This window comes from Lagopus leucura, unplaced genomic scaffold (genome assembly GCF_019238085.1).
Source record: "Lagopus leucura isolate 7727_CA_CO unplaced genomic scaffold, USGS_WTPT01 Super-Scaffold_739, whole genome shotgun sequence".
NCBI classification, from domain to species: domain Eukaryota; kingdom Metazoa; phylum Chordata; class Aves; order Galliformes; family Phasianidae; genus Lagopus; species Lagopus leucura.
In genome coordinates, this window is record NW_024962255.1 from 11430667 (window position 1) to 11440703 (window position 10037).

At 40.0% G+C, this 10037-nt stretch overlaps 1 long non-coding RNA gene across 1 annotated transcript; it reads left to right on the forward strand.

The window, feature by feature from the left end:
- On the forward strand, positions 1-6889 carry LOC122175511. The gene is made up of 3 exons (XR_006177423.1): positions 1-32; positions 2829-2921; positions 4152-6889. It is a non-coding gene; the product is annotated as an uncharacterized LOC122175511 (long non-coding RNA).
- The last annotated feature ends 3148 nt before the right edge of the window (positions 6890-10037 follow it).

The following is a 10037-nucleotide window of genomic DNA, read 5'->3' on the forward strand; positions in this document are numbered from 1 at the left end:
GAGGTCCCTGTAGAATCTGTGCTCTTCTGAAGGTAAGCAGTGTTCTGTTTTGTTTTGTTTTTTTTGTTTTTTGTTTTTTGTGGCTGTTCTGTTTGAGCAAATCTTTGCTTGCTGTATCTTGGGACTTTGCTGCTCTGTTGTTGTTGCTGTGCTTTCTATTGTGTTACACATTTTAAGTTTTGGTAAGTTTAGTCCGCTTTGTTTTTAGCCAGAAGAAAATGTTAAAGCTGAGTGAATAATGAGGTGAATTCAATTTTAGTCTGTGCTAAACAGATGTAGCTTACCAAGGTAAATTGCTATTGTATTAAACACTTCTTGCTCGGGAATTTCTGAGCAACTCATTAAAAATACCCTCTGGGTAAACGCTCTGTTAAACCCACTCTCCTTTGGAGAGTAACTAGAGCAGTTAGCATTTGAGAGGATCCTGTTTTCACTACAAAGTATTGTTCTGTTTTTTAGAGTCAGAGTTTAAATTTCCATCAACTTGGATGAAGTGTTTTATTTATTTAGTCCCCTACAAGGGAAAAACATTCAGCTGCTGTGTACACTGTGGAAGTACCTGAGGACATTGTCTGTCTCTTTCTAATGCATTTAAATGTATGTTTTTCTCTCCTTAATGTAAAAGATAGGCTGAAATACTGCCTGCTGTGAAGAGAAATTACCTGGAGAAGTTGCTGTCAGCAGGCTGATGTCCTTCTTTTCTTATACAAAGGATTTCAATAACCTTGTTGTGTGGGACTGAAAAAGCAAATATATGAGCTCTTCTCTGCATGTGCTTTTCTGAATGTCCTGCTGTTTTGTTCTGTGGCTTCCTTGTAATTAAGATTTGTCCTATTTGTGCTCCTGGCTGAAAGTAATGCTAGATGTGGTTTCAATACCTGTAGGTAATTGTTGGCTTACACACTCTGCCTTTAAAAATAGTTCTTGTTTGTTAATGTAAGTGATTTGTGCAGAGGGCATGTTATGCATTTATGGAAGTTAATTAACAATAAACTACAAATCATTAACAAAACCACCTATTGTCTCCTAAATTGTCCTGAACTCTTAACACAGTTGAGCAGAAGTTAGAAGAGATCAAGGTCTGAGAAACTTCTGATGAAATATCTCTGTACATGAGAAAGTAGCACTTCTAGGATAGGAATTTCAACCAACAGAGTGAAGTCAGTAACATTTTGCCCACTTAGTTTGTTCCGCTTCGTATCTTTTATTTGTGAAGCCTTATTGAAGCCTTACTGTGTGCTAAGCAAGTTTGTAGAAACGTGCAATTCTGAGATATTTTGTTAATGACCCCTGCATGCTCCTTTTGCATGGTGAGCTGTCTGCCCTACAAGGGGGGCAAAACTTCTCTCTGGGCTCTTTAGATTCTTACAGGATGTCTCAGCACAATCGTTTGAGCCCATATTTACAGGAAAGAGCACAGTTTCTTATGCTTGTGGTGGTATTCATATGCAATTACTTGGATATAGGCTTTCTGCATCTTTGAAGGCAATGATAACCTTCGTAGAATTGATAATGTAAATTACAACTGATAAGTGAAGAGCCCCCAAGGGGGAAGGACTCTCTTCTTACCATTGGTCCTACGGAGAAGTCCTCCATCAAAGGTAACGAGGAGGGTAAATCTTGGCCCCTGACTTCAAACAAAGTGGCTTTTTACAGGAAATAAGCTGAACTAATTAACATCATGGTTAAATGTACTTGAATGAAATACAAGGTCAGTAGCGTTGAACATTATTTGTGAATATAGAGAAGTTTTATATAAGCCTCAGTGTTACCGTTTTCATTGGATGGTAAGTTGTCTTGTTAATGTGAGTCATTGGAGTAACTTGTACAGCAGAAGTCTGCTTTCTGGTGTTTATTTTTCTCCTTGATTTTCTCGTTGGTGTCCTTAAGATTTCAGTGTGACTCTTCTACAGGGCTTGGAGAAAATGTGTGGAAGTGTCAGTGTAATAAAGAAGGTAGAAAAACCAAGCAAAATCCAGATATAATATAACAGTTATTAACTTCACTATCATTGCATCATGAAAATACTATCTCAAAAAAAAAAAAGAAAGCGTTGAAAGGTATTACTGACCTTCTGTGCCAAAAAATGCATAGCTTTCCTTTTGTAGATGTATTCCTTCTCTGCAGTACAGAGGGAAAGGTAAAGGCAGGTTACTTCTATCATACCTCATTGTGAAGTGCTTGCCCTACAATAACTCATCATTTCTATGTGAGGTAACTTGTACATTATAGTTAAGGTATGCTCACATGGCTTTGAAGTTATAAAAATGTATTTCTCATTTTTCATGCAAACTTCAAAGATACCCAGAGCAGTGATAACTATGGTGCCTTGAGGTTTTTAGAGATACTGTAAAATACTCTAACTTTCTGCTTACTGAGCCACTGAAGTAATATATTCTGATTTGCTCTCAAGTAGAGGAATGTAACTTTCCTAAGGTTAAGTGGAGTAACAGATATCTTCCCTCTCCCAAAGTTATTCCCTTTAGAAACTTTGGTGTCATATGGGTAATGTGGTAATCGCATGTAATTGAATCACAAATACCTACCTATTCATGGTGGGTGTTCAAAGGAAATATGGCATACTCTCTGGCCAGACTTTGGAGAGATCTCTAGTGAATGCAGGTGAGGATAGAAAATGGAAAGGACAGAAAGGGTTAAGATGTGGCTGCCCATCCAAAAGTGACAGGATATATTGACTCGAAACAGTCCTGAGCTCAGACTGTTTGTTCATCTAGTGAGGTAGCATACAGTGCTCCAGTTGTTTGAAAAGAAGATCTCTTCATTGGAATTAACTGGGATTTTTTTCCCCCTCTTTTTCCCTCATGCAGTAGGAAGGTTGCGCACAGTAGGAAACGTCATCTTCTTCCAGAAGACCTCGAGACACTGCTGGAATGATGACACCTCCTATAGAAGCTGTGCTGGTAATTCAAATGTTCTTGATATGTGATTCTTAATTTGAGAAGCTGGTCTTGGTTTGCTTTGCTGCAGTGTTTCAGGTGAGGAATTGCAGTTTATGAAGTTGTGTGAACTGTAAATGTGAGTAAGGTGTGCTCATCAGAGAAGGTTCATTGATTGCTCCTTAGCAGAGCAGAGCTGGTCCAGCATCTCACAAATCTGTCTCTCGTATCTTTCTTCAATTCTTTTGAAAGTACTCTTTGGTTAAAGTGTGGTGCACCTGTACATCAGTCCATGTAAAATTCCTCAGAGCAGGGATAACATGCCATTTCTTGTTTCCCTAATAGAAAATCATGGAACTGGAGGGGACCTCCAGTGATCAAGCCCAGCCCCCTGCAAAGCAGGCATGTTGGTGTGGAACTTTCTATGCTCCAGTTAATAGCTGTTAAAATATGAATTAATTTTTATCAATAATTATAACTTATGAATTTTATATTTCTTTTATTCCTTTAAATTTTAAATATTAATTGTAAACAAATATAACTTCTGCTGCTACTGGAGTTAAAGGCATCAGAAGCAGCACATCTTTAGCATATCTTATGACGTTACAATGAATCTTTGAATGCTGTGAATTGAGTTTTAAAATATCCTTCTTCCTTAAGGCAAAAGGGAAAAAGGTACCCAATGCGTTTCTGTTCCATTGCAACAGTGTTTAGTTGTTTTTTGTTTTTTCTCCAGAGAAAAATGCCATCAGATCACTGAACTTAACAGTGACTGTGTTTTCATCACCTCTTGTGCTTAAGTTTAGGGTAATGTGTTAGAGATGGGGGGTAAATGAAGGCATAAGATCTTTCAGTTTTGAACTAGCTATGTAAAGAGATGTTTTGGTAGTGGGTTCGTGGTGGATTTTTATTTTTGTTGACTCTTATCATCTAGCTTGAAAGATTTTTTTCCTTAGTGTTGTCCTTGACTGTGTTGAATTGCTGGTGAATTGTCTGCCTTGTACCAAGTGCTCAAAATGGGATGACCTTTTCAAGTGTACTCATGCCACTTATTGAGGAAAGTGAAACTTAATTCTTAATCTCTCAAATTCAGTTGGAAGGGAGAAGACTGAAATGCCTGGCTCGTTCTAAGCTGGGCTTAGTCAGTGGGGGTGTCAACTGTGGAGCTGATTCTTATTGTGCTGTATTGTTAGTCTTACGTGTGTTTTTCTTTCTGCCAGTGCCTGTAGCTCTTTCTTTCCCTGCCTTTTTCAGCACTTGAAGATAACCTTGGAATGAGAAACACATCCCAGATTCAACAACCACATTAAACTTGATACTTGGACTTGAAGAGCACCAATGTTTAAGCTCCTTGTTTGCGTCAGGCCTCTGGTGCTTCAGCTCTGAGAACATTGTATATCAGCTGCAAGCTTAAGAAGCAGCTGGATATAAGTGATGTGCCCTGTAATATGTTCAAAGCTGCTTGTACTGTAACACTCCTGTTTCAAAGAAACTGCTATATTTTTTTTGTTCCAAGTCTTTTGATGATTTGTTTATCTGGGAATTGCCCAGTCTATTTATACTGAGGCTTCAGTTTTGAGGAACTGTAAGGGCTGGGCTTTTTGTCCTATTTTTCTTCTCTAGGTGTAGTATACAAGCTTTTCATTTTGTGTTTGTGGTAAGATATTGCTTGAGAATGTTTGTACTGGACTAGTTCTGGAGTTCCAACTGCCTGTGGAAATAACACATGCTGTAATGCTGTTGTTATACTGTGATTATAATATATGCTTCAGATGTTCTAATTATTCTATTTTACAATGTGTCTCCCTTAAGATCAGTGAAGTAATGTAATTCAGAACTGCCAGGGTATCTGAAACAGTCTAAAGGTTCTAGCTGAGTAGACCAGCTCCTGGAAGTCATTTTCATGGGAGATCTGTTAGATATTAAGTGATGTGAAAGCTGCTGGCAGCTGATAATGTTTGGGGAATGGGCTATATAATATATGTGACAGGGTTTAAAGAGCCCAAGGATAGCATTTTGATAATGATAGGGAAGGAAACTTCATATCTCCAACTCCTCAGTATTCCTATGGGAAGTGTTTTTGGTTTTTAAAGTGTTTTGTCATACTTCTGACTGTGATTCTTCCACCAGGAAGAGAGGTGGAGTGGTTGGATATGTTTGTAGCATGCCTGCTATTATGTAAAACTACTTTTTTTTTTTCCTTATGCATTCTTTTAAAGCAATTCTTATGACGTTTCTATGTAATAATTGTTATTAATCATAACAAATTTTGTAATGCTTTGAAAACTAAGTAAAATCATCTCTGGGACATCACTAGTATTGCTTCTACACATACATGATGGTGCTATGCTGATGCAACCTATCTGACTAAAGTGAAATAATGCTTTCTTTGTAGTGTTTAGAGTGCAGGCATTAATCATGCTTTATTTCTATACCTAATCCTAAAGTTAGGAACAAGTATGTATTGCTTTGGCTGGTTATCTTGAGCAACAGATGAGTTTCTTGTAGAACCAGTATTGCAAAATGAGAAACACCATCCTGGATGTTTTGCAGTGCTGTCACTGTGACTGAGGAATCAGTTGAAGACGTAGAAGTGGATTGCTGCTTGTGGTGTACTGGCATGTGGCACTGATCTGCAGCAGGAACTCAGTTACTAAAATCTTGGTGAGAATGCCAATGGCTGCGCTAATGGAAGCACAGAGAAGAGTGTCAAAATGATCAAAACACTTCCAGTTCTGTTTTAATAACCTAATAAATTTTAGTAGCAGATACTGTTTGGGGGGAGAGGAAAGGAACTCCAAGGGATGTTTTTTCAGAGGTTAATGTTATTGAAATTTGGGGAAATAATTTCCCTGCTCCCAATCTTCTGAGCAGAAGCTCTTGCACGACAGACAGTGGATTGAGTTCCCCAAAGTTTAATGCCAGAGTTAAATGAAAGCCCAGAGACAAAAGTCTGTCACAGCTTCTGAAGCTGTACTTCTGATTCATCCTGTTTTCTAATTAACTGTTCTGAGGACACTGATCCTAAAGCAGAATTTGAGCTTGAAAGTGCTATAATTTAAAATTTCAGTTGAGACAGTGGATATATTTCTATTGCATACGTAGTGTTCAAGACTAATAGGCTTGTGATTTTTTTTTTTTTCCTACCCATGATGGTAAGTTTTTTTTTTTTTTAGCAGAAACTTTTAATTAGCCTTTATATTTTACTCCATTGCTACTGTTCTCTATATGGCAGTAGTATAAATTATACAAAACAGGTTATTTCTATCTGTGGTATTAGATCTACAGAATTTAATGCAATGCTATGCTGTGTCAGTGTCAATCTGGTTATTTTTCCCTACCTCTTAGTAAATACCTGAGTGGTTGAATCCAGATACAGAGTTAAATAGCTAAAATCTCTTGTTTGGGAATTGATCACACTGAATGACCAGGCAAAAGAAAGTCCTGAGTTTGTGGAATAAAAAATAACATGTTAAAAGAATTTCATCTTGTTTCAGTAATTTCACCTTAAGTGTATTTCTAAAGTCCTTGTGATGGCATATCGAGCACTTGTGCATTTAAGCATGAAGGTTTAGATTTCTTATAATGTCATTGTTAATGATGAATGTCCAGAGTTGTCATGGCTTTTGTTTTCTGTTATTGGTATCCCGTGTCATGACATGTAATGCGCTGGGAGTTTAAGTTTTAATGCTCCAGTTCTGTGGACCATCGTTATTTCTGGGTATAGCAGTCCCTGAAGAGAAGGAGGACTACGTACCCTAGATGACTGTTCTGTTTCCATTTTCCATTCAGAGGGAAAGACAACACTGTTCGCAGATCACAAGATGTCCTCTCTTCCCTTTCTGTTTGTCTCTGCAGCGTATGTGCTTTCTAGCTGTCTTGTCTTCAGCATTTGAGTAAGGCCTTTGGTTTTTGGACACAGTCTCATTGTATGTATTGGTCTCAATTCAAATACTATTGCATTATATTATGTTGTCATGCATTGTGATATTGTATTTAGTAAATTAACTTTCCTCCTCATCTTGTTGCCACTGTCTCATTTTTAGGCCTATCTCCCTCTTCTTTCCTCTTTTGCCCCTTTCCTGGGGCATGGGTTTGTAGTCATGGAACTGCCTGTAAGCAGCTTAACATAAGTACAAAAAAATGATTTAATGCACTACGCTCTTGCAGAGATAAACTCTGGAGCAAATACCAGCACTAAGCCACATGCAAATAAACCCACGACCCTCAAAACCTGAAATATTAACACCTCATACTGACACCAGAAAAATGATGTGTCCTGGGTAAAGACAAAACTCTCTCTCCATCTCTTGCTAAGAGTGTGAGACAGCACCTGTAAAGGTAATCTTCAGCTTATCTGTCACATCCAGATTCCATGGAGGAAAACAATCAGCACAAACAAGAAGCAAAGCAGTGCTTGGCTTTCTCCTTTACAGACTTGAGTCAGCCACCTCAAGGGCCAGATTAGCTCGGCACTTTCAGTTGGCTTTTGACGGTTAACGAGCAGACTGGCATCTAAAAATCACCTCTATTTTGTATTTGTTCTCGCAAATATACAAACCTAGGTATAGCCACACTCTTCCTGTCTATGCATCTTTTGCCTTTAATCCAAGTATGGCTCCATTTTGCCAAGTCTGTCGTTGCAAGGATAAAGTGGGTTATTGAATGTGTCCCAAGAAAAACTGAGGTTTAGCTACTTAAACAGGCTGTACAATTAAGCACACAATGAAAGTGGATCCTTGAGTGCTCTGCTTCAAATGGAGAGATGCATTTTTTCATTCCGTATCACAGTTGTCCAATATGAAAATATACTTCATGTCATTATTGCAGAAGTTTTCCCAGGTGCAGTATTGTGAGGAATATCACCTTTTTGCAAATATCCAAGTTACAGTAGGTAGTTTAGAGCAGCAGAGGTCAGATTCACCTGTTCCAGTCAGCCATGTTCTGGGATGATACACGGCGCTCCTAATGGGAGCGGTCTTTGGTTAAATAATGCTCAGGTCAAGTTTAAGGAATGCTTAAAGTTCATTGAAAATTGCTGACAGTGAAATTCCCCAAGGCAGCCTGACCCAGCTCCCATCTTCTAAGAACGACTGTATCACTTCACAGTTTCAAACGTGTGTCTGTTCAACCGCTATGTAATCAATTATTCCAGGCAAAATTAACGTTAAGCAACTGAGCAACAACAAATCGCTCAGCATAAAAGCAGGTAACAAAGGCCCGAGGAGCCCATTCTGTTTTATGTACCACAGCTTCTGACAGCGTTAAGTCACCCGGTGGTTTGTAGGCACAAAGCGGTCTGAGAGGAACCCTCCACAACTTCTGTGGGATTCTTGGTCAGATTCTATAGCCCGAGACCTCTTTTCTTCAAGCAGACGTGCCCATTCACAGGCAGTAGGTTCTGAAAGGAAGGGATGTGTGTAAATAACTCATCCACAAGCCGAGCAGTTGTACGTGCTAGTAACCAGTCACTGGAGTTTACAAATACATGAACTAGATAGCTTTGGGAGGCAAATGTTTTCACAAGCTGTTCCCAAAGCTGCGTTTGCACGGGAAGATCGTTGTCATCATTTTTCTTAATCTTGCCAAGGCAGAAGCGTGGTGAGAAATCACTTGTTTTAATTATTTGGAACACTGGACTATCTGTGCTATCAAAACATTCTATTTGCATCATGTGTAATCCACAGTGAAACCATCTAATGTTTATAATGCCGGATTACAGACTGTTTCATGGAAGAGGTTAGATGTAGAAGTGGTTTCATTTTAGTTTCGGGTGACAGCTCTGAGGAGTGTTTAACACTCATGTTTCCTCCGAGTATCTTCTTGTTCTGACTGAGGATTCAGAGGGTCTCTTTTCAGCTCATCCTTTGCATGCGACTAATTGTAATGCCAAGTTCAGTTGGGATGTTTAGATACGCGAGGTGAGGCGTGTTGCATTGATCGAAGTATGCCACTATTGGAAAAGAGGTGACAGCTCACAAGAATAGTTGCAAGCTCTGCGCTGTGATGCTCTTTGTCTCCTACAGTGATTCCCTTGTAACATTTGTATAAATGTAAGGGGTTTGCTCATCTACGTGACGACCTGGCACTGAACCTGCTTCTTGTGCTGGAGGATGTTACCGTACATCGTGCATCCTCAGCAGGATCTCTCACCTCACTCTGCACGTTCAGGTCTCCCTTCTTTTCACACGTGACACTGCTGATGGCTGTGAGAACATACCCATAACAGCGTACAATCAAAGCTTCCACAGTTCTACCATCAGAAGAAATAAAAATGAGCGTTTTAAGATTGAAACTGCTACATAACGTGAATTTCGTCTCTGAAATCTTCGCAGACTATCTCTGTCCTTAACTGGGTATTACTGAAATGTCACCAAAAGTCCTGCTTGTGACTTATAAGACACATGCACACAGTCCTGAGCAACACCACAGAGAAGCGTTTGTAAAACTCCACTTTAAATTTCACTGGCTGGCAATTTTCTCATCTGTATGTTTGGTCATTTGTCACATCATTACTCCCACATTTCCACTGCCATCTTTTGTCACATTTTCTCTGAGGTACAAAGCTTTTACAGGTTCAACAAACTTTTTTTTTTTCCTTTCCTTTTCTTTGGACATGGGACAAGGGAAAGAGGAGCAGATGGCAGGCAGCGGAGGCCTCGGGAAACCTAAGGCTGGGGACGTTCTTTGGAGGGGTGATGCTCCATTGCTCCGTTTGTGTCAGATGCAAAGTGACCCGTTTGAATGAGGCACAATTATTTATCTTACTAATGATTCCCACAATGAGGTGAAAAGGAGAAGCATGTAACTGTAATTCAAAGTGTCATGTAAGTCCCTAATCTTGATCTAGATTCCGCACGCCTGTCAAGGCTGCGGGCCGGCCCTAACGAGGCAGGCTGCGCTAACGAGGCAGCCAACGACTCCCAGGTGCCGCGGGGCCGCGCACAGCTGCGCCTCGTCGGGAGCCCCGGGCGGGGACCGCCCAAAAGCCTCTTAAGCTCCGCCGGAGGCTGCCGGCAGTCACGGGGCAGCTCGTGCGGACCTCCGTGGGAGATGGAGCGGGCTCCGTTCGGCTCCGTTCCTTTGTCCGGTGCTAATGCTGCTGGGGCTGAGAAGCGGTGCGGGGGGCGCTGCTTTTAA